Source organism: Orcinus orca, chromosome X (assembly GCF_937001465.1).
Source record: "Orcinus orca chromosome X, mOrcOrc1.1, whole genome shotgun sequence".
NCBI lineage: Eukaryota > Metazoa > Chordata > Mammalia > Artiodactyla > Delphinidae > Orcinus > Orcinus orca.
Window position 1 is genome coordinate 90,402,076 of NC_064580.1, and position 24,175 is coordinate 90,426,250.

General features: G+C 41.2%; 1 protein-coding gene, 1 long non-coding RNA gene and 1 pseudogene across 14 annotated transcripts in view; 1 reads left to right on the plus strand and 2 right to left on the minus strand.

Annotated features, from left to right (window-relative positions):
* Positions 1–21,214, minus strand: part of LOC101287598 (nuclear RNA export factor 2-like) — a 544,209-nt pseudogene extending 522,995 nt beyond the window's left edge.
* LOC101286095 (nuclear RNA export factor 3) overlaps positions 1–24,175 on the minus strand; it is a 383,514-nt gene that overhangs the window by 241,109 nt on the left and 118,230 nt on the right. The gene's annotated exons all lie outside the window — the stretch shown is intronic.
* The window catches only part of LOC117199174 (uncharacterized), a 99,034-nt gene that overhangs the window by 28,998 nt on the left and 45,861 nt on the right, over positions 1–24,175 (plus strand). For 2 of the 4 annotated variants that reach the window (XR_007474979.1, XR_007474974.1), the window contains exon 5: positions 12,417–12,586. The exons of 1 other annotated variant lie outside the window; for it this stretch is intronic. This is a non-coding gene — a long non-coding RNA (uncharacterized LOC117199174). Of the gene's footprint in view, positions 1–5,612; positions 6,986–12,416; positions 12,587–24,175 lie in introns of those variants that run through there. One more of the 4 variants, XR_007474976.1, reaches the window with a different exon arrangement.

Consider the following 24,175-nt stretch of genomic DNA (forward strand, 5'->3'; position numbering starts at 1 on the left):
TCCCACCCCTCCAGGCTGTCACAAAGCACCAAGCCAATATCCCTGTGCCATGCGGCTGCTTCCAACTAGCTATCTACCTTACTACGTTTGTTAGTGTGTATATGTCCATGACTCTCTCTCGCCCTGTCACAGCTCACCCTTCCCCCTCCCCATAACCTCAAGTCCGTTCTCTAGGAGGTCTGCGTCTTTATTCCTGCCTTACCCCTAGGTTCTTCATGACATTTTTTTTTCTTAAATTCCATATATATGTGTTAGCATACGGTATTTGTCTTTTTCTTTCTGACTTACTTCACTCTGTATGACAGACTCTAGGTCTATCCACCTCATTACAAATAGCTCAATTTCATTTCTTTTTATGACTGAGTAATATTCCATTGTATATATGTGCCACATCTTCTTTATCCATTCATCCGATGATGGGCACTTAGGTTGTTTCCATCTCCGGGCTATTGTAAATAGAGCTGCAATGAACATTTTGGTACATGACTCTTTTTGAATTTCGGTTTTCTCAGGGTATATGCCCAGTAGTGGGATTGCTGGGTCATATGGTAGTTCTATTTGTAGCTTTTTAAGGAACCTCCATACTGTTCTCCATAGTGGCTGAACCAATTCACATTCTCACCAGCAGTGCAAGAGTGTTCCCTTTTCTCCACACCCTCTCCAGCATTTATTGTTTCTAGATTTTTTGATGATGGCCATTCTGACTGGTGTGAGATGATATCTCATTGTAGTTTTGATTTGCATTTCTCTAATGATTAATGATGTTGAGCATTCTTTCCTGTGTTTGTTGGCAGTCTGTATATCTTCTCACATGAAGTTTTGATATAGCTGTCTATATATGTACAGGGTTGTTTTAAGTTGCTAGTCTCTTTCCCACCTAGAGGAGTTCCTTTAGCATTTTTTGCAAAGCTGGTCTGGTGGTGCTGAATTCTCTTTGCTTTCGCTTGTCTGTAAAGCTTGTGGTTTCTCCATTAAATCTGAATTAGAGCCTTGCTGCGTAGAGTATCTTGGCTATAGGTTCTTCCCTTTCATCACTTTAAACATATTGTGCCATTCCCTTCTGGCTTTCAGAGTTTCTGCTGAGAGATCAGCTGATAACCTTATGGGAGTTCCCTTGTATGTTATTTGTCATTTTTCCCTTGTTGCTTTTAGTATTGTTTCTTTGTCTTTAATTTTTTGTCAGTTTGATCACTATGTGTCTCGGCGTGTTCCTCCTTGGGTTTTTCCTGCCTGGAACTCTATGCTTCCAGGACTTGGTTGACTGTTTCCTTTCACATGTTAGGGAATTTTTCAGCTATTATCTCTTCAAATATTTTCTTGGGTCCTTTCTCTCTCCTCCTTCTGTGACCCCTGTAACGCCCATGTTGATGTGTTTAATGTTGTCCCAGAGGTCTCTTAGGCTGTCTTCATTTCTTTTTTCTTTATTCTGTTCCACGGCTGTGATTTCCACCATTCTGTCTTCCAGGTTACTTATCCGTTCTTCTGCCTCAGTTATTCTGTTATTAATTCCTTCTAGTGTATTTTTAATTTCAGTTATTGTATTGTTCATCTCTGTTTGTTCTTTAGTTCTTCTAGGTCTTTTTCAAACATTTCTTGCATCTTCTCCATCCTTGCCTCCATTCTTTTTCCAAGATCCTGGATCACCTTCACTTTCACCATTCTGAATTCTTTTTCTTGAAGGTTTCCTATCTCCACTTCATTTAGTTCTTTTTCTGGGGTTTTATCTTGTTCCTTCATCTAGGACATAATCATTTTGTCTAACTTTCTGTGGTTGTGGTTTTCATTCTGCAGGCTGCAGGATTGTAGTACTTCTTGCTTCTTCTGTCTGCCCTCTGGTGGATGAGGCTATCTAAGAGGCTTGTGCAAGCTTCCTGATGAGTGGAACTGGTGGTGGGTAGGCAGGGCATGCTCAGTCCAACTTTAATCCACTTGTCTGCTGATGGGAGGGGTGTGTTCCCTCCATGTTGGTGTTTGGCCTGAGGCAACCCCGCACTGGAGCCTGCAAGCTGTTTGGTGGGGCTAATGGGGGCCTCCGGGAGGGTTCACACCAAAGAGTACTTCCCAGAACTGGTGCTGCCAGTGTCCTTGCCCCCATGATGAGCCAAAGCCGCCCCCCACCTCTGCAGGAGACCCTCCAACACTAGCAGGTAGGTTTGGTTCAGTCTCCTGTGGGGTCACTGCTCCTTTCCCCTGGGTCCTGGTGCGCATGAGACTTTGTGTGTGCCCTCCAAGAGTGGAGTCTCTTGTTTCCCCCAGCCCTGTGGAAGTCCTGCAATCACATCCTGCTGGCCTTCAAAGTCCGGTTCTCTGGGGATTCCTTCTCCTGTTGCCGAGCCCCCAGGTTGGGAAGCCTGACACGTGGCTCACAACCTTCACTCCAGTGGGAGAACTTCTGTAGTATAATGGTTCTCCAGTTTGTGAGTCGCCCACCCAGCAATTATGGGATTTGATTTTTTCATGATTGTGCCTCTCCTACCATCTCATTGTGGCTTCTCCTTTGTCTTTGGATGTGGGGTATCTCTATTTGTGGGTTCCAGCGTCTTCCTCTCAATGGTTATTCAGAAGATAGTTGTGATTCCAGTACTCTGGCAAGAAGGGGTGAGCACACATCCTTCTACTCCCCCATCTTGAGCCAATCTTCCATAAATGTTTAAATAATAAGCTTTAATATCAATAGTATATTTTTGTTAAAATAAAACTTAATTTTCTTTCATCTGCTATGAAGACAGGGTTTCTTTGACTGTAGGTCTGCTCTTGATAAGAGATTGGGAAAGGTTTTTCTGTACCTTTTAAATAATCTGCCTAGAAAGGTGATAGTTTTTCTCTTTCCAAAATAATTTCCTGTGCTTCATGTTGTGTTTATCATGTCTTTAATTACATAAGAAAACAGTCTTCTCAGTATTAAAATAGCTACGTTTTGCTCACAACTATGTAACCTGCTGTATTTGCTTTTAAATTCTTTTATTGTCACTTTGGTTAAATAGATAATTAAGTATTGTTCCATAATGATCTGTGATCCCATTTAGTCAAATGTCCCTTTCTCTTAAACTATCTATAACCCCATGTTACTTTGGGGATCTCAAGAAGAGATAAAAAGAGCAAAAATCATTAGAAAACCTTGGTGTCTACTATTCATGGATAAGTACTCTTAAGAGGTGAGTGTATATTTGTTTTCAGAAATTTTGTTATGCAAATATAACCTGCATTTTTAAGATGAGCAATGAGATGATACCCTACATACGGTTTTGTAAACTGCTTTTTTTCTACAAACATCATATTATGGAGGTCAATTCAAGCCAATCAGTATAAGCCCACATAATAATAAAATGGCCTTAAGCACTAATGGTCAATTTAGGTATGATAATAATAAGAATGGTTAATATTATTACTGACTTCCTCTGGCCCTACAGTGTTGTAAGTGCTAAACCTATACTTGGTCATTTAATTCCCACCACGTCCTGTGAGGAGAAGCTACTGTTTCTGAACTGTAACCATCAGGGAACTGAGGCACAGTGATGGCAGTGCTAGCCAGTCACAAGATTAAGCTATGAACCAGTTCTGCGTGGCAGCTGAGCCCCACACCTAACTAGTGCACACTAGTGCTTCTCATCTGATAAGACCCTCAACATTACTGTTCATCAGGGCACAGCGAAATAAAACTAACGTCCCATGGTTTTTTCTCAGTTAGCTGGGCAAAAGTTTAAACAACAGATCTTAATCAGTGTGGTTTGGAATTTGGAGACCTGTGTCCTGTTATATTGTGGAAGGGGCTCCTCCAACATTCTGTCTCCCTTCCTGTGCCTCAGGGATGTTCCCCTACTAAAGTGGATAACTTCCCTGTGCTTGGAGCAGAAAATGTTTATGTTTCTCCAGCCTTTTTAATATTTTGTATAATTTCAAGGGCAATGGGAATTTATTACAGTTAAAAATAGATAACATACAAAGGGAAATAAGATAATAATACCTCAAAGCCCACCATCTGAAGAAAAGCCCTTCTAGGCGCTTAGCGCCGAGCCGGCTGAGAGGAAGATGTGTTGGGTGCAGGGCTTGGGCTGCTGCTCTCGCCCCTTCGGTCACTGCCCCTGGAAACCCCTTTTGTAAAGCCTATACAGTTCAGACCCCCGAGAGTATGTCTCCAACTGCTGCTACAGAGTTTTATTCAAAAGCTTTAGCTGTTTGTCATGGACCACTGGACCTCTGTGACTTTCTGATCAAAGCTCGTGAGCTAAAGGACGATGAACATCACAGAAGAGTCATACAGTGTTTGCGGGAATTACATGAGGACCTTAAAGGATACAGTATAGAGGCAGAAGGCCTTTTCTTTCTAAGGTGCAGGGAAAACAATGATGATGGACGTGTTTTATGCTTATGTGGAAATGAAGAGGAAAAAACGGGTTCATTTTCATGGTTTCATGCTAGATGCTCACAAAAGAATACACCGCCTTAAACAGAGTTTGCCATAAAGGAAACCAGGACTCATGGCTAAATCATACGATCCAATAGCTCCTATAGCTGAAGAAATCAGTGAAGAAGCATGTCTCTTATGCTTTGATGAATTTCAGGTCACTGACATTGCTGATGCCATGATTCTGAAACAGCTTTTTGAAAATCTGTTCAAAAATGGAGGTCGTCGGGCTTCCCTGGTGGCGCAGTGGTTGAGAGTCCGCCTGCCAATGCAGGGGACACGGGTTCGTGCCCCAGTCCAGGAAGATCCCACATGCCGCGGAGTGGCTGGGCCTGTGAGCCATGGCCGCTGAGCCTGCGCATCCGGAGCCTGTGCTCCACAACGGGCGAGGCCACAACAGTGAGAGGCCCGTGTACCGAAAAAAAAAAAAAATGGGGTCATTGTTGTGGCAACATCCAACAGGCCACCAGATGTTCTCTATTAAAATGGACCCCAAAGAGCTAACTTTGTACCATTCATAGCTGTCCTGAAGGTCTCTGAGGCAATGAGAGAGAGGAATGCATGTATGTGGGCAATGCTGTATTTCTTTCTGGAATACTGTAATATGGTCCAGCTAGATTCTGGGATAGATTATCGGAAAAGGGAACTTCCTGCTGCAGGAGAACTCTACTATCTCACAAGTGAAGCTAATGTGGAGGCTGTCATGGATAAGTTGTTTGATGAGCTGGCTCAGAAACAAAGTGATTTAACTAGACCAAGGATTCTAAAAGTGCAAGGCAGAGAGCTGCGGCTGAATAAAGCCTGTGGAACCGTTGCCGACTGCACATTTGAAGAGCTATGTGAGAGAGCTCCCATCCAGGATACCACATTACCTTTAGTCATCATGCCTCCTTAGATTCCTCTTAGTTGTGACACTTTCTCAGACTTTCCTTCTTTTTGATGACCCTGACAGTTTTGGGGAATACTCGTCAGTTATTTTGTAGACTGTCCCTCGAATGGGATTTGTCTGATGTTTTTCTCATGATTTGACTGGAATTGTGGGCTTTGGGAAGAAGACCACAGAGGTCAAGTGCTCTTTTCATCAGATCATATCAAGGGCACATATGATCAATGTGACTTAACACTGTTGATGTTAACCTTGATCACACTTGTCTGAGGTAGTGTTTGTCTCCACTATAAAGTTACTCTTTTCCCCCTCTTTCCATAGTGAACTCTTTGGAAGGAAGTTCTTGCTGAGTTTTCATGTAGCAGCAAAGAAGAAAATCCACAACTATTTAACAAGGCTGTTAAAATACTTTCCCCTTTTCCAGCTACATATTTGTGTGAGGCTAGATTTTCTTATATGACTCAACCAAAGCAACATATAACAATAGTCTGACTGTAGAAGCAGGTATGAGAATTCCACTATCTCCTATTATGCCAGACATTAAAGAGATTTGCCCAAAGTATAAAACAATGCTACTCTTCTTACTATTTTCATTTTAGAAGTATAATTATTTTCATAAAAATGTTATTTCTGTTAATTTTATAGGTTGAATATAATGGTTTTATCATTGTTATTTTAAATAAATTAATAAATATTTTATTTAAAAAAAGCCCTTCTAATGTTTTCATCTGCATTATATTCCTCCAGAATTATACTTATGCAGGTATTATATATTTATACATGTATGCATACATTTATATATTTACATACAAATCATAAGATCTCATCTTACACTTAATTTTATAACTTATCTCACTGTAGTGGGTTGAATTGGGTGCCCCCCAATATTTCCAAATCATAACACCCCCATACCTTAGTTGGAAATAGGGTCTTTGCAGATATAATTAAGTTAAAGATCTCAAGAGATGATTGGATTTAGGATGGTCCCTAAACCCAATGACTAATGTCCTTATAAAAGAAAGGAGGGAGATTTCACACACCGAGGGAAGAAGGCCATGTGAAGACAGAGGCAGAGACTGGAGTTATGCTGGCACAAACCAAGGGAAGTCAGGAGCCACCAGAAGCTGGAAGAGGAAAGGAAGAATTCTCCTCTGGGGCTTCCTTGGAGGCGCAGTGGTTGAGAGTCCGCCTGCCGATGCAGGGGACGCGGGTTCGTGCCCCGGTCCGGGAAGATCCCACATGCCGCGGAGCTGCTGGGCCCGTGAGCCATGGCCGCTGCCTGCCGACACCTTGATTTCAGATTTCCGGTCTCTAAAACTATGGGATAATGCATTTCTGTTGTTCTAAGCCACGAAGTTCCTGTTAATTAGTAACAGCAGCCCTAGGAAACAAACACACACACTAACCGTATACCCCAAATGTCATTGATTGTGAATAAACACCACTCTGTATCCTATGTTTTTGTGTGTGCCTGTGGGGATAGTAATGATAATAAAGATATATGCAAAAAATAAATATGGCGGGCTTCCCTGGTGGCGCAGTGATTGAGAGTCCGCCTGCCGATGCAGGGGACACGGGTTCGTGACCCGGTCCGGGAAGATCCCACATGCCGCGGAGTGGCTGGGCCCGTGAGCCATGGCCACTGAGCCTGCGCATCCGGAGCCTGTGCTCCGCAACGGGAGAGGCCACAGCAGTGAGAGGCCCACATACCGCAAAAAATAAATAAATAAATAAAATAAAATAAATATGGCTAAATTTTTAAACTCCTAATGATTTTTACTGTATTGATTCATTTAATGCTCCAGGCACCCCTAAGAGGTAGATACAGTTGCTCAACCCCATTTTCTAGATGAAAAACTGAGGGACGGGGAGAACTTGGCCTAGGACTACACAGTTAGAGAACAGGACAGCTTGGGTTTGTACCTCACGCTCCAGAGCCTGGGAAACTGTCAAAGATTTGTTGTTAAGTAACAGAAGCAATCTGCATAGCATGTATAATTTAGGAGGTCATTAAGGCAATTTTCATGTATTAACATATTTATACAAATAGCTGGACCTAGTGACCTTGGTGAGAGCACGTTCATTGCAAGATTCAATAGTGCAGTGAGATAAGAGGTTAGTGGGAAGTGAAGAATGTTAACCGGGAATGCAGAAAATGCTTTCTGGAACTTTGATTTTGAAGGATGGGGGAGAAAGGGAGAGAGAAACAGAGGCAGACAGAGAGAGAGAGAGAGAGAGAGAGAGAGAAACAGAGACAGAGACAGACACAGAGAGAAGGCCTGTGACTGAATGGGGAAAAGGGGTCCAAAGAGGGATTTTCTTTTACATCTTCAGTTCCTTGAAAGTGTAAAAGTTAATATTGCAGGAGTCATGTCATCTCAGATTTAACCTTTGAAAGAAATTTCCCATATTTCCCTCTTATTTCCACTTTAGAGTTAATGGGATGCCTCCAATGAACAGTATGGGTTTTTGAGCTCAATATATATTGAGCTATGAGTGATAGGAAGAATGGATAATTGTGTGTCAAAGAAATGGTAGTAATTTGTGGATCTTTGCCTCTCAGGGAGGCAGCAGGTGGCTGAAATCCTGGTGCGACATGATCTGAGGACCCCTGCACTGTTGAATGGGAGACAGGTCTAGAATTTTCCTATAAATGTATTAACATATGGAGCAGTCCAGGAGCAGCAGTTAGGCAAACACTACGGCTTGCTGCCCTGGTGCCATCTCTCACTGAGCTCACCAGGTGAGTCAAAGGCAAGCCTGTCTTCCCAGCATGGGGAACTGGATTAGGGTCGGCGCAGAGGCACGATGTTGGGCAGCTCTTAGGAGCTTCTGAGTCTCCCAAGAAGCTAGAGATCCTTCTGTCGTTAAAACTTTGAACTCAAGGCATACCAGAGAGAGATTTGATTCCTTCATAAACATATCTACATTCTCATTAGGAGAAAGAATGAAAAACACCTTTCCACAGTGCCTGCCTTAGCCCTAAGGCTCAGCCAGCCCCTGCTACTGAGCCTTGACTTTTAAAGAGCCCTTGAAGTCCCACAATGTACCATATACTTTGAACAGGTTTTCTCACTTTCTCCTTGGGATGGCTGTGTGACAAAAGGATCCCGAGTCCCATTTCATAGACAACAAAGCTCAGGCTCATAGAACCGACAGCACCTCTCCAGATAAGTGGCAGGATTCAAATGAAGTTACATCCCTTGCCCTAAGGAGAGAGAGGACACAGGGCAGCCTCCCTTTGAGAAAATGGGCTTCCAAGGCTTGAGAAGTGAGCATCTTACACTCCCCTGATATTGTGGCCCCATGGGTACTCACCCAAAAATCCCTCTTGACGATGAAGATGATAGTGCACATATGTGTGCACATACATTCTTCACGTCATAAACATTCATTACATTCAATTTTATAGAAGAACAAAGTAGCTTTTAAAATTGAATTGACGGTGCGTGTATGTGTGTGTTTCTATATGTCCTATGGCTTGTACACTCCACTTCACAATCTTTATCTTCATATCAGACCAGAGCTTGATTCCTATCTCAGATTTAGATATGCCAGAAAAATGGTAGATACAGAGAAATTGCCACCAGCAAGTGAAAAATTCCGGAAAACACTGGCTAACACCATTAACCCAGAGCCCAAACTTCGTCCTCACTCTCCTCGGCCAAGCTCCCTGGTCGGAGCCTCAGAGCTGCAATCTTGGATCTGGCCAGCAGGTGGCTTCCACCTCCATTTTTCTTTCACAAAGAAAATGAGCACATGAGGCCAAGGATAAGAAGATCTTGGAATGTTTTGTTTACTAAGACACTAATTATGTTTGTGAAACTTAGATGTATTACTAGAGCAGTCCCATCTGCTGTTGACCCGAAAAGAACATCGAGTTTATTGAGGTATCTCCTAAGTGTAGGTTGAAGTGTCCACACTGCAGACGGGGGGTGGGGGGTGGGGTGGGGAGGGGGGTCCCTCCCAGAGAGTAGGGTGTTCACCCTCCACCCCCACCCACCCCGTAGAGTCTGTCCAGAACTTTTCCCACTCCCTGTCATACCCTGTCCATGACACTGGGCACAGCCGCCAAGACCCCGCTCTGGAGCCCCATTCTCTCTTCCACCTCCCACCAGTCCTGTAAAGCCCTTCAACAGCCGACCGTTGCCAACACGCTACTGCCACCTGCTATTTCGTCTTCGTATTCAAGACCCGGAGTATATGTTTTTACACTCTTCTTTTACACCTAACAGATTTTTCAGACAAAATTAGAATCATTCTATACATAGGTTCATGGGCTGGGTTTTGAGGAAGAGGATGGTATTTTTTTGCTCTTTGAATGAACGTCTTTGTAGAGAAGTTTGACAATGGAGGTACGATGGTGCCACCTCGTGACAGTGGACCGAACTGCAGCATGAACATCGCTGAGCCAGAAGGTGGGAGCGAAAGGCCTAAATCCAGAGAGCTTTCTGGAAGTCTGGGTGGAAAAGGGACACACTCCAGGTACAGGGATACTGAGGTATCTAGACAGAAAGTGCAGCCTCTTTCTATGCTGAGTGGAAAGCTCTATGCGATTTCAACAGAAAGACCATTTTTATTTTTATGTTTTAACAGAAAGGTTTTTTTTTTTTATTATTTTTAAAGACCTCTGGATAAAGAGGTATACACCTATATAAGCAAAACTGGATCCCTGTCATTTATGATCATTGTAACCCACCTTGGCACTTATTGTGACCATATTTCCATGTAGATGAGTTTCTGTGATAACATTTTAAGTTACTTGACAATAAAATTTCACTTATTTTTTTATATTGCCCTGGTTGTTGCATTATATGAATGCTCCAGAATTCACTTTTCCAGTACTAGTGATGTAAATATAGTTCCTTTACCACGTTTTCTATTACAAACTATAGTGTGCTTAACATTCTTGTTCATATACATGCAGATATCTTAGTAAGCATTTTTATAAGTTCTGGAAGTGTTCTTTCAAAACAATGAAAAAACTTTTATTTGAACAAACTCTTACTATTTTATATTTCTAACAATACTATATGAAAATTCCTGTTTCTGCACACTTTAGAAATAATGTGAATCGCTGCTAATCTGATAGGCAACAAATCCTCTCTCCTTGTCGTCACTATAACTCGTTTTTGCTGCCTGACTAGAATTCCATCCTATGGATGAGACATAATGGAGTCTCACAACCTCGTGTCATTTGGAATTCAGTGTTCCTTATATTCCCCATTGTCAAGGCTGTGTGGATGGCATTTAACTGCGCTGAAGGGCACAGTTCAGGATTCATGTGGCTATTTGCACATGAGCGGAATGCGTCCTCTTTGAGCACACATTGCGCTCTCTTGTGAGAGTCCTAGGATTCAAAACGCAGCCTGGTCGATGTATGAATATATATGGTGTGAGTGTGTCAGTGTATGGGTGCATGTGTGTGTGTGCGCACTGACAACCACATTTCCTTCTGTTTCTTTCAACCCCTTCATGGCCTTGCTTCTCATTCGCTCTCCCTTCCTAAATCCAGGCCCAGGAATGAAGGTAGGGAATTATCAGGATGGCAATCCTTATAACCAACTCCTATCACCATCCTTAACTACGTCCGTCCTGAATGTAACTTGCTTGTTATGGTGGTACAAAAGAAGACCAGGCCAACATCATATTTTATTTTTAATTTTTTAATTTTAAACAGCTTTCTTTGGGTAAAGTTTACAGGCAATAACGTTCACACACTTTGAGGGTACAGTGTGATGATTTTTAGTAAATGCATGCAACCGTCACCATAACTGAATTTTAGGCATTTCTGTAGTTCCCAACACTTCCATAATGTTTGAAAACACTGAAGCCCCGTACCCATACTTAGTACCAGGCAAGCACTGATTTGCTGTCTGTCTCTATGGATTTGCCTATTTTGAACATTCCCTATAAATTGAGTCACATAGTATTTGGTCTTTTATGTTTGACTTTGTTCACTAGCATAATGGTATCAAGGATCGTATATGTTGTACATGTATCAGTGCTTCATTCATTTCATGGCTGAATAATAGTTTGTTGTATGACTATGCCAAATTTTACTTGTGCACTTATCAATTGATAGGCATGTGAGTTGTTTCCACTTTTTGGGTGTTATGAGTAATGTTACTATGAATATTTTTCTCCGAGTTTTTATGTAGACGTGTTTTTATTTCTCTTGAGTGTGTAACTAGAACTGGAACTGCTGGGCCATACGGCCCCTCAACACGTGAGACAACATTACAATTTCAGATGATTTCATTCCATAATTGGAAATACCGTGAGAAAAAAAAAAAGAGACAGGTGAGACAGAGTCTAGTGAGGAGACCCTAATAAACATTGTTATCCTGCTGTAAACCTATTTGTAAAATCCCTTTCAATGATGCAAAAGTATGAGACATGTGGGGGACATTTTCAACTTCATTTGAAAGCCTACTGTCTATAGCACACACTTCCCCATTACCTGACTTGGTCTCCATGCAAGGTGTTTTACAATTCTAGATTTCAGGTAACTGCCAGTATCAGTTTGCAATGTAATCCTTGTCTGTAGACAAGCAACTTAATTGTATCCTGGCTAGGGAAACCTCTGTCTCCATTTGGCCATGCATTTCAACACTCATGATGTATAAATGTGACAAAAAGGTGGTTGTTGACTTTGGCAAGATAAATTTCAGTGGAGGAGTGGAGGGACATCCCCATTAGATGAGAGATGAAGACTGAGTTGGAGGGGAGGTCGGGGGATGTGAACTGAGTATCAAGAATTCATTGTAGATCTTTAGTTGCAGAGTGCAGAATATATATGTAAAGAGGTCAGTAACCAGAGATGTGGACAGAGGCCCACAGCATTAAATGATGTTCTATAATCACCATTTATAAGATACTTGAGCAGCTTGAAATCTTAATGAGAAGGATCTATCTCTTCTTAGATTTAACATCTGAATTGACCACACCAGCCTTCCCACACTTTATTTCCTTGTTTCCATTCTGGAGAAGCCTAAAACTTACTGAAGGGATAGTGTAGAGTTTCTTCTTAATGTCTGTTAAACGTATGAACGGATGAATAGGTGAATGCACGACGTGTCAAAGATGTGCTAAGAATTTAAGGATTTTTATCCCTGAGTGCAGAGCTCCTCATGCAGATGACTGAGCCCATGGTGGTGGGTGGCTGAGAGGATGCAGCTTCTCAGGGCTCTGCAACTGACAGCTGCAAGATGGGAGCCCTCAACTTCAGTGTTCAGAGGCACATTTAGGCAGACTGCCACACCTTATGTCCTGGAGGGATCCATCCCTGACCTGAGCAGGTGAGTTCACAGACAGGCTTGCCTTCCATCTGGGGGAACGAGACTACTGTCTGCTCAGAATCTTGCTGTGGTCCAACTCTTGTGCCATTTCGAAAGACTCAAGAACGAGCAGATCCAGCTCCTCTCTAAACTTGAACTCAACATATATCACAAAGAGATATTCTCAATCTCTTTCTAGGGATACACATTGTCCTTAGGAGGCCCCAGAGGACACACACACACACACACACACACACACACACACACACCCTGGAGCCTTCATGCAGGCAGTAGCCCTAGGAGAACTTGCTGGCTTATAAGGCCGTCACTCATGGTTTGTTAGGTTGCTGATGTCACTGGACCTTTTTGCGTTAATATCTAATGCAAATGATGATTAGCAGAAGAGTCTGCATACTAGGGATACTTTTAAATAACCTTACTATCCAATTAAATCTGATGACAATAAGAGAATTTCTATGTTCATGTTTTTCAAGTGTAACAATAAACTACTGAGAATTTCCAGTGTGGGGGTGCATATGGGGAATCCGACAAAGTCTGATATTGCTGGTGGGGATTTCACTTAGTACGACTTTTTCACAGGTTGATTTATCAATATGCATTAATGAATCCAGGAACTTTTGACCTTCATGCATTTGGAGGCTGTTCCTTCAATTATTCATCCTCAGCATAACACCTGTCCCTCTATTATACTGTGCATATTCCTTATGTTGTCTGGGAATTCACTTTCAAACACTAATGACCTAACCACATTCCCTTGTCTCTACAGAACAGGAAATTGAAGTACAGTGATATTCACCGACTTGAATAAATACAAGCAGGACTATCAGCCTGGCATTGGAAGTGAAGATAGATTTCAGAAGTGACCCAGGTCAGCAGGAAAGCAAGACTTATTTGAATACGGTGCCATGTGCAGCTGAGCATCATGCAGTCTGTACTTGGACATACAGGGTGTCAGTCTCTGCTTTTCCTCTTAAGAGAAGGATGACCCCCAGCCAAGTTGCTTAACCTCTGTACATTACTGTTTCTCCAGCTACAACATGATGTAAAGATATGTTATTCTCTACCTTCCAGGAATGTTGTGGAAAATGCATGAGATAGAAAAAATGCATGCATTCACAATAGATAAGTCCCTATGATTTTCTGGGCCAGAGGTCCTGCCCTAATATATAACTTTTCCGTTCCAACCACCCTAAGACTATTCACAAATGGCCGTTCAAGTACAAAGTAATGCAAGGACTTATGCCTACTGAATTCATTCAACACAGAGTATGATAATATCTGAAGTGTAGATTGGAAAGTAATTACGTAGAAATAATAGCTTCTTCCATCCCATCTAAGGTCTCAAAAGTGCTTTCCCAGATGGTATCTCATTAGCCTCTACATCTGAGAGGTTTTATCCAAAAAAATGGCCAGCATAGGGGAAACGATTTACCCAAGAACCTATGATGTGCCTGGCCCCCAGTGATTTACTGTAGTGTTCTTCTGCAAAGCCCATTCTTGCTGGGTTACAGTACATGTTATTCTTTTTTTATTATTATTATTGAAGTATAGTTGATTTACAATGTTGTGTCAATTTCTGCTGTACAGCAAAGTGATTCAGTTACACATATATATTCCTTTTGACATTCTTTTCCATTATGGTTTATTACAGGATATTGAATATAGTTTCCTGTGCTATAGAGTAGGACCTTGTCGTTTATCCCTTCTATGTATAAATAGTTTGCATCGGATAATTCCAAACTCCCAATTCGTCCCTCCCCCACCCCCTCTCCCCCTTGGCAACCACAAGTGTGTTCCCTGTCTGTGAGTCTGTTTCTGTTTGATAGATAAGTTCGTTTGAGTACACATGTTATTCTTAAGAAATTAACATAATTATTAAAAGTGGAATGGGAAAAGATATGAAATAATGTGAAATGGACCAATGGTTTTCTTTCACACACCCAATGGAAATGCTGGAGTCAGTTTTCCTTTCTCCTAAATTATCTGAGAAATGACTCCAGCACAGAGAAATGACACTGAAGTGAATACGTAATGAAAACTTATACGTTTCCCTTCCATTTAATATTTCCACATTATTGTCTCATAATCATGCTGTTTGGATTGTATCAAGGGAATCTCCTTTAAAGGAAGGTCAGGTATGAGATAAGACTATTCATCCCTATTCAGCACTATATGTATCATCTGCCCGATTGACCTTTTGCTCCTCACAGTAATTGTCTAATATGGATAGAATTGTTCCCATTTTACAAGTGAGGAAAGGCAAATTCAGAGATACTGTGACACAGCTTTTATAAAATTTCCCATCTGCTTTTCACATCCCTTTTTTGCAGCCTCTAATGATCATTGCCTAGAGCTACATTTCATAAAAGGTTGCAAAAGCATGACGTACAAATTCTTTAATTGCTTCTGCATGTATTGGCGGAAATTCTTTTATAAAAGAATTCTTCCCTCAACAACTATGTGTAGGTATAACAAGCACAGGAAAGGCAAGGTGTATATACAGTTCACTGGCAATATTTGCACTTTCAAAAATCAGGTGTTTCCCTAGGATTCTCAAAGGTGAGCAGTGAGTTGGTTTTGTTGGCTTTTTTTTTAGAGTGTCATAGATGTTTCTATATTTGACGTGTTTTAGTGCATGATAGTCATTAATGTTTTTGATGTTCAAATTGTTCTATCTTTGGCCAATGGGAGGCCCTGAGGTTATGAGTCTTTTTGATATAATTTCTGGTATGAGAGTTCCGTCCAGAATCACCTGGTACAATCCTTACCTAGACCAAAAATCAGGCATTTCTCCAAGGAAGCCTGGTTCCTTTTAGTGGGAAATTCAGTCTAGGGACTACAGTTGCTGATTACTACTGTGTTGGTCATTGTTTCTTGCCCTTTCAGTGCATAGAGCCAGTAATATAGGTTTCATATTTAAGAGAATCTACGTCATTGGCTTGCATCCTGGGCTGCTCTTCTGTCCCCTTATAGGTACGCATTTTTATCATCTTTTGTATTAACTGTACAGTTCTTAAAATATAAGGAAATATAACATACATTTGTTTTCTCCCTGTTTCATACGTAAAAGTTGTCATATTCTACACCAGTGCTCTCCAACAGAAACTTCTGTGGAGATGGGAATGTTCTGTATCTGTGCTGTTCAACACAGCAGTCATGAAGTACCTGAGTCTTATTCAGGAATTGAACATTTAGCACCTAAAACGTGGCAACTCTGAGTAACTGATTTTTTAATTTCATGTAATTTGAATTTAATTTACTGTAAATAGCTACTTGAGGCTAGTGGCCGTCATATTGGACAGCAGCAGCTCCACACACTTTTCTGCACCTGGCTTTTATCACTGAACAATATATCCTGGAGATGACTCCACAACAGTACAGAGGAGGAGTCTTCATTGCTTTTTACAGCTGCACAGTCCTCTCAGATGTAGATGGACCACAGTTTATTCAACCAGCCCCTTACTGGTGGATATGTCTTGTTTCTGGCCTTCTGCTGTATGAATTGTTCTGGCAGGAATGGCTTTGTGTTTATGTCTTTTTACATTGTTAGTTTGGGATAGATTCTTAGGAGAGACATTGCTGGTTCCAAGGGTAAGTACCCTGGTAATTTCATAACACCGTATCAAATCCCCTGGCTAGGAGTTATACCATGTTACATTGCCACCAGCAATGTACGTGATTGCCTATTTCTTCACTGACTATGTAAATGATGAGAAGAGGCATCTCGGCTTTTTGGTTTGTTTGTTTTTTTTTCTTTGCATCTCTTAATCCAGAGTTAGGTTTCACACTTTTTAACATGTTTAAGGAACACTGTTCGGGGAAATCCTTTTTGTATCTAGTGCCCTTTCTCCTTCAGAATGTTCTAATTTGCCCTTGCTTTTTCATAATCTTTCTACTACAAGGTAGATAACCTTTGTCATTGATGTAAGTTGTATGTTTCCCAATTTGTAATTTTTCAGTTTAATTTGCTGATGGGATGCTTTCTGCCTTACAATTTTTAATGAAATCAGGTGTACTATGGTTTTCCCTTATTGCTTCTGGATTTGAAGCCATATTTAGAAAACTTTTCTTCACCACTAGCTTTTAGAGGAATTTATTGTGGGTATATGTTTGTGGACAGGAGAGAGAGAAAGGGATCATATTTGAGCGTCAGGTGTAAGAGGAACCCCGAAAAGAAGTGACCGTCATGTGAGAAATATGTGAAAACCATTTCACTAAGTCAAGAGAATTAGGCATTTGGACCAGAGTCTTGGTCCTGTGTTTGTCTTGATAGCTCGGTCTCTACTCTTTTCTGTCTCTTGTGGGTATGGATCCAGGCTCCCCCTGACTGGCAGAGAAGGTCTTCATGAAGCAGGAACTCCATGTCACCTCAAATGGACCTGTCAGATGACTAAATGGATAGAACCACCCTCTTAGGGATAAAACATACAAAACCAGTTCCGAAATGTACCACTCTGACAGAGCAAAGGTCTAAGAGAAAGTAAAACCTCCAGCTGGAGCCTGTGAGGAGAAGCAAAACCGAAAGCAACACTGTTCACCTCATCCTTGACTCTCTGAGTGGTGTCCCATCAGGGAAGGTAACAGCCTTCTCGTCCTATGCAAAAGGACGGGGGTTTGAGTTAGAAGGTGCCACAGCTTCCCAAGTTATAGCCTCTCCCACTAAGCTACATCATTTCCTGTTTCCATGCTGGTTTCCGGGACCCAGGGTAAAGCTTGGACTAATTGTGCTTAGAATGGAGCCTGAGGTCATGGGGCTCCATGCGGTGGGCACTAACATCCATCTGGTTTCCTGGGGGCTTTTCCAGTTATGCAGGTCTGGAGATGAAGAGAGGGAGGTTGGGATGCAGATAAGGAATTGGACTGACAGTTCCTGTCACATGGTAAACACACAGTACACATTAATAAATGAATGAGAAGCAGGGTAGAAACTACACATACGCCCTTTTAGTCTTTCTATACACATCTGAATGTTTCAAAGTAAGTTAAAATCACACTGTACTTGTTTTTCTCCAATAGAGTTTGAGGAAACTTTTCAATTCTGTTTTTAAAATATACATTTTCCATTGAGGGGAAAAAGAAAAATGTGTAGAAAATGGAGAGCGATGCCACCTGGTGACCAGAGTCAGAACTGCAGGTGTAAAAGTCTGACCTGGGGCCTTGGCAAAGGATGGGGGATGGAAAGGACTGTGGTGTTGGTGGGGAGGGGAATGAATTTCATCCTAAAGGCAAGATTTCTAGACTTCACACTGGCAGCGATCCTTCTGTATTCATGCCCATGCTGGGATCTTCAAGCCCTGGGACTGGAAATCTGGCCCCTAAGTGAACTGAGTCGAAAGCTGCATGAGTTAGTGTATGAATAATTGGTGTAAAGAAATTTGAGACAAAGGGACATATACAAATACACACACATACAAAGAACTGTCAAATCAATTCTTTTGATCTGCTTCCGAAGCCATGAATATATGAATAGCGTATTGGTAATCAGTTTGCAATCTTTTGTATTTTTAACATTTTACTCAATGTTTCCATTCTGGAAACAGCATAGAAATGCAGTTATAAAATAAAAACATCTTCTATCTTCAACAATCCACACTCAGTGATTTATTACCAAAGAAATCTGTTTAGTGTCTAAGTCAATAAATGTATTTCTGCACTATTATTTTGTGACTTGGCTGCTGATATACCTGTTTAACAAAACTTTATCTCAGTACTTTGTTAGGGCACCAATGAATACTTCTCTTTGTTTAACACGTATGGAAAAATATAGACATGCGTTTTTAGAAACCAAAATTACATTGCCACACCCATCTGTCCCTACCTTTTGCCCACCATAATACAAAGAGAGTTTCTCTTCACTTATAGGTGCCTACTTTCCAGATTTTTCTCCGTATGTAATGCACTAACATATTTAATCACCCTCATACACCCATGTTCATATATATTCTTTTGCAGAAAAAGGGTCATCATATTTTACTTTGTACATCATGACAACCCTGTTCGCTTAATATGATTCATTTCCTATTAATTTATTTAGTTTGGTTTGTTTCCAAGTGGTTTTTCTGTGCATCCGCTCTTCATATCATTTACCTAACTCTACTGTTTAAGAATATTTTGTACATTGAAGAGATAAACCTATGTCTGAATACAATATCCCCCAGATTTTCACACACCTTTTGTGACTTTTGAAATGCAGAGGATATCTAATCCTTTTTAATGAGCTTTAGTGTTTTTATTTCACTTCACGTTGTTTTAGAGAGAACAAGTGAATAATAATGCCTTCTGAGATGTCGAATGTCAGTTCATAGGATAAAATGTAACTCCAGGTTACTTTGTGTAACTCCAGATTATGAATCCTGGAGCAGCAATTGGTAAGGTTGTTTCTAGGTCACCTTACTTAACTTTGAAGTTCTGTTCACTGAAATGAATTCAGCAAGGTAGCAGGGTACAAGATTAATATGCAGAAATCTGTTGCATTTCATTACACTAATACTGAAATATCAGAAAGGAAAGTAAACAAATAATCCCATTTAAAATCCCATCAAAAAATGAAATACCTAAGAATAAACTTAACCAAGAGGTGAAAGACCTATATGATGAAAACTATAGAACATTGATAAAAGAAATGGAAGGTGATTCAAAGATATGGAAAGGTGTCCCATGCTCTTAGACTGGAAGACTTAATATTGTTAAAATGGCCATACTACCCAAAGCAATCGACAGACTTAATGTAATCCCTATCAAAATACCTGTTACATTTTTCACAGAACTAGAAATAATAATCCAAAAATTTATATGGCACCACAAAAGACCCAGAATTGCCAAAGAAATCCTGAGGAAAAGAACAGAGCTGGAGGCATAACCTTCCCAGACTTCAGGTTATACTACAAAACTACAGTAATCAAAACAGCATGGTACTGGTACAAAAACAGACATATAGATCAATGGATAGAATAGATAGCCTAGGAATAAACCCACCCACCTATGGTCAAGTAATCTTCAATAAAGGAGGCAAGAATATACAATGGAGAAAAGACTGTCTCTCCAACAGGCGATGCTGGGAAAGCCGGACAGCTCCATGTAAATCAATGAAATCAGAACACTCCCTCACACCATATACAAAAATAAACTTGAAATGATTTAAAGACCTAAATATAAGATGTGACACCATAAAACTCCTAGAAGAGAACACAGGCGAACCAATCTCTGACATAAATCGTAGCAATATTTTCTCAGATCAGGGTCCCAAGGCAAAATAAATTAAAGCAAAAATAAACAAATGGGACCTAATTAAACTTAAAATCTTTTGCACAGCCAAGGAAGCCATCAACAAAATGAAAAGACAACTTATGGAATGGGAGAAAAATGTTTGCAGGTGATGTGACTGACAAGGGGTTAATATCCAAAAATATACAACTCCATATCAAAATATAAACAACTCAAGCAAAAAATGGGCAGAAGATCTAAATAGATATTTTTCCAAAGGAGACATAAAGACGGCCAACAGGCACATGAAAAGATGCTCAACATCACTAATTACTAGAGAAATGCAAATCAAAACCTCACATGAGTCAGAATGGTTATCATCGAAAAGTCTGCAAATAATAAATGCTGGAGAGGGTGCGGAGAAAAGGGAACCTCTTACACTGTTGGTTCGAATGTAAATTGGTGCAGCCACGTGGAGAGCAGTATGGAGGTTTCTTAAATAGCTAAACACAGAGCTGCCATAGGATCCAGCAATCCCACTCCTGGGTATATATCCAGAAAGAAATGAAAACTCATACACACACACACACATACACACACACACACATACACACACACTGGACTATTACGCAGCCATTTGCAACAACATAGTTGGACTTAGAGAATATTATACTTACTGAAGTAAGTCAGACAGAGAAAGACAAATATTATATGATATCACTTATATGTGGAATCTAACAAATAATACAAATGAATCTATATACAAAACAGAAACAGTCTCACAGACATAGAAAACAAACTTATGGTTAGCAAAGGGGAGAAGGAGGGAGGTGGGACAAATTAGGAGTATGAGACTGACAGATACAAGCTACTATACATAAAATAGATAAGTAACAAGGAGTTATGGTAATAAAGTACGGGGAATTGTATTCAATATCTTTTAATAACATATAATGGGAAATAATCTGATATCCGAATCACTTTGCTGTGCACCTGAAACTAACACAATATTGTAAATCAACTGTACTTCAATTTTAAAAAATACACACAAAAAATTCTGATTCTGATCATTTATAAGTACCTATTGGTCTTGAAAAGAGTTTAGGATTAAATGAGATAAAATGTAAAACCCCTTTCATATAGTAGTTGTGTACATGTTAATATCCTACCATTCAGGTTCTCTTTCCAAAGGGCAACAGCTTGTGCTGCCTTCTGGGTCCAGTTCAGCACCTCAAGAATCAGCTAGTCATTGTGGCCCCCACACCCAGTCCTCTTGGCCCACGGAGTAGGATTTCATCCCTACCATCATCTTCATGTCCAATGGGGAGCATGACACAGCCCAGATTCCACATCAGGCGAGGTTTCCACTATCAGTCTTTTAAGCCCTGGAATTCTATCATCTAAAACAGGACGCTGCTTGCTTGATCTGTGTAGAGGGCAAAGTGTAGACATGTGACCCTGGAAAATTTACACATTCCGTGAGTCTGAGGTTGGCCCTCTGTAAAATGGGACTAAGGGTGCCTACTTCTAGACTTGTAAGAAGAAAAGGAGAAAACCTCAAAGAATGTCTGGCAGGCAATAGGACTTTGAGATATATTACTCCTGGCCCACCTTGCCTCCTCTGTCCTATAAAATAGATTTGAAACAGCATCTGGAAATGTAGCAGCAAGAAGTGAACTTTGGTGCCATCTCATCATTTCCTTTTTCCTCATGCTTTCTTGTCTCCTTTTCTTCATTCTAGTTTGACCAGAGGCAATTTCTTATTGAGCCCCAGGAAGAAGGATTAGCACAGAAGAGCAAAGAACAGGAACAGGTCAGCTAGACAGAAGTCATCAAACGTATGTCCAGTTCCAGAGCCATCAATTGACCACAGGACCTGGGTTGAGTCTCTTCCCCTGTGTCGGCCTGAGTCCTAACATAGAAGTACACTCAATATAGAAACAGGGGTTAGGGGTGGGGCCTTTTTGGTCAGAAGACCAGGATTTGATACTGGGAACCATTACTGGCTGGTTGACTTATCTTGAGCAAGTAATTCATCTAATATGTGTGCTATAATTGTTGCTATCTTTTATTACTATTGTGGGTTTATTCTTTCAGTTTTATGAGTATTATTATTTTTCTTACCACCCAGCCAAGTGTGAATGGTAGGAGTGGTGATTAGCACAAAGTTAGGGACGAACCCAACTGAGGCTGGAGAATATAGGAAGTGAAGACAGAGAATGGAGGTGAAGTAAGGAGACAAGCCCTGGACTCTCTCTGGATGCCAGGCCCTGTGCCCACCCTTTCATGACCCAGGGAAGGTTTTAACCTGACAGCACTCTTGGCTCTCAGCTGCAGACAGTGGTGACCTGGGGGCTGCCAGGGAGGTGCCCAGATGAAGGACTATACCCTTATTAGCTCCCTCCCCACTGAAGACCACCAGAGCTGCCTCTCCTTTGCCATCTCCCTGCTCTTGTCTTCTGGGTATCGGAATAGGTACCCCGTGGAAACTTCTACACCTGACCCTTGAAGGGCTTTCTCCTCATACAAAAGATACTCTACCTTCCTCAGTCCTCAAAGGTTGTCCTGAACAACTTACATTCCCACCAACAGTGCAAGAGGGTTATGACACAGCAATCCCACTACTGGGCATATACCCTGAGAAAACCATAATTCAAAAAGAGTCATGGACCACAGTGTTCATTGCAGCTCTATTTACAATAGCCAGGACATGGAAGCAACCTACGTGGCCACTGACAAATGAATGGATAAAGAAGATGTGACACATATATACAATGGAATATTTACTCAGCCATAAAAAGAAATGAAATTGAGTTATTTGTAGTGAGGTGGATGGACCTAGAGTCTGTCATACAGAGTGAAGTAAGTCAGAAAGAGAAAAACAAATACCGTATGCTAACACATGTATATGGAATCTAAAAACCAAAAGCGGTTCTGAAGAACCTAGGGGCAGGACAGGAATAAAGACGCAGATGTAGAGAATGGACTTGAGGACACGGGGAAGGGAAGGGTAAGCTGGGACGAAGTGCGAGAGTGGCAAGGACTTATATACACTACCAAATGTAAAACAGACAGCTAGTGGGAAGCAGCTGCATAGCACAGGGAGATCAGCTCGGTGCTTGGTGACCACCTAGAGGGGTGGGTTAGGGAGGGTGGGAGGGAGACGCAAGAGAGACGCGATATAGGGATATATATATACATATATATATACACACACACACACACATACTGGATTCACTTTGTTATACAGCAGAAACTAACACAATCTTGTAAAGCAATTATACTCCAATAAAGATGTTAAAAAAAAAGTTGTCCTGCACACTAAGGAAGGGGGACTCTGAGGTAAAGAAGGAAGTGCCTGCCTCTCAGAGGTATGTCATCTCCACGTTTTTACCTGACATATTGTACTTTTATCACTAATGACTTTATACATTTCCTATACACAGCCCATCGATACACACACACAAACACACACACACACGGAGATATGCTGTCAATTCCATTTGGTTCTACTTTACCTCCCCCATGAAACTGAGCACAATGAATGCTTTTCCAAGTTAATGAATGCATGTGCACATGTATGTGCACTATCATATTCATCAATAGGGGTTTTGAGGGAGTACCCCTTGGGCCTGTTATATCAGGGGAGAACAAAAGGACCATTTCTCCAGGCCTAGAAGCCCACTGTCTAAAAGGTAGGCTGCTCCACTGTCCTCTAGAGAGGGCGAGGGATGGAACCTCATTCCCAAACTCCCACTTACCTGGATAGGTGATAGAAGCTATATGAGGAGGAGTTTGTCATCTGTGAAATGGGACTCATCTTTAACACAGAGCTGTCCTGACGGGTGAATGAGAAAACCTGGGGCTAAGGCAGGCATTATGGAAAGGTGTTTCTCATTGTTTCTCCTAATGAGAATATAAATATCTTTATGAAGGAAGCAAATCTCTCTCTGGTATGCCTTGAGTTCAAAGTTTTAAAGACAGAAGGATCTCTAGCTTCTTGGGAGACTCAGAAGCTCCTAAGAGCTGCCCAACATCATGCCTCTGAGCAGACCCTAACCCAGTTCCCCACGCTGGGAAGACAGGCTTGCCTTTGATTCACCTGGTGAGCTCAGTGAGAGATGGCACCAGGGCAGCAAGCCGTAGTGTTTGCCTAACTGCTGCTCCTGGACTGCTACGCATGTTAATACGTTTATAGGAAAATTCTAGACCTGTCTCCCATTCAACAGTGCAGGGGTCCTCAGATCATGCGTCATCCAGCCACGTCACACCACAGTTTCAACCATGTGCTGCCTCCCTGTGAGACAAAAACCTAAAAAGTACTACCATTTCATTGAAATACAATTGTCCCTTCTTCCATTCACTAATAAATAAATATAT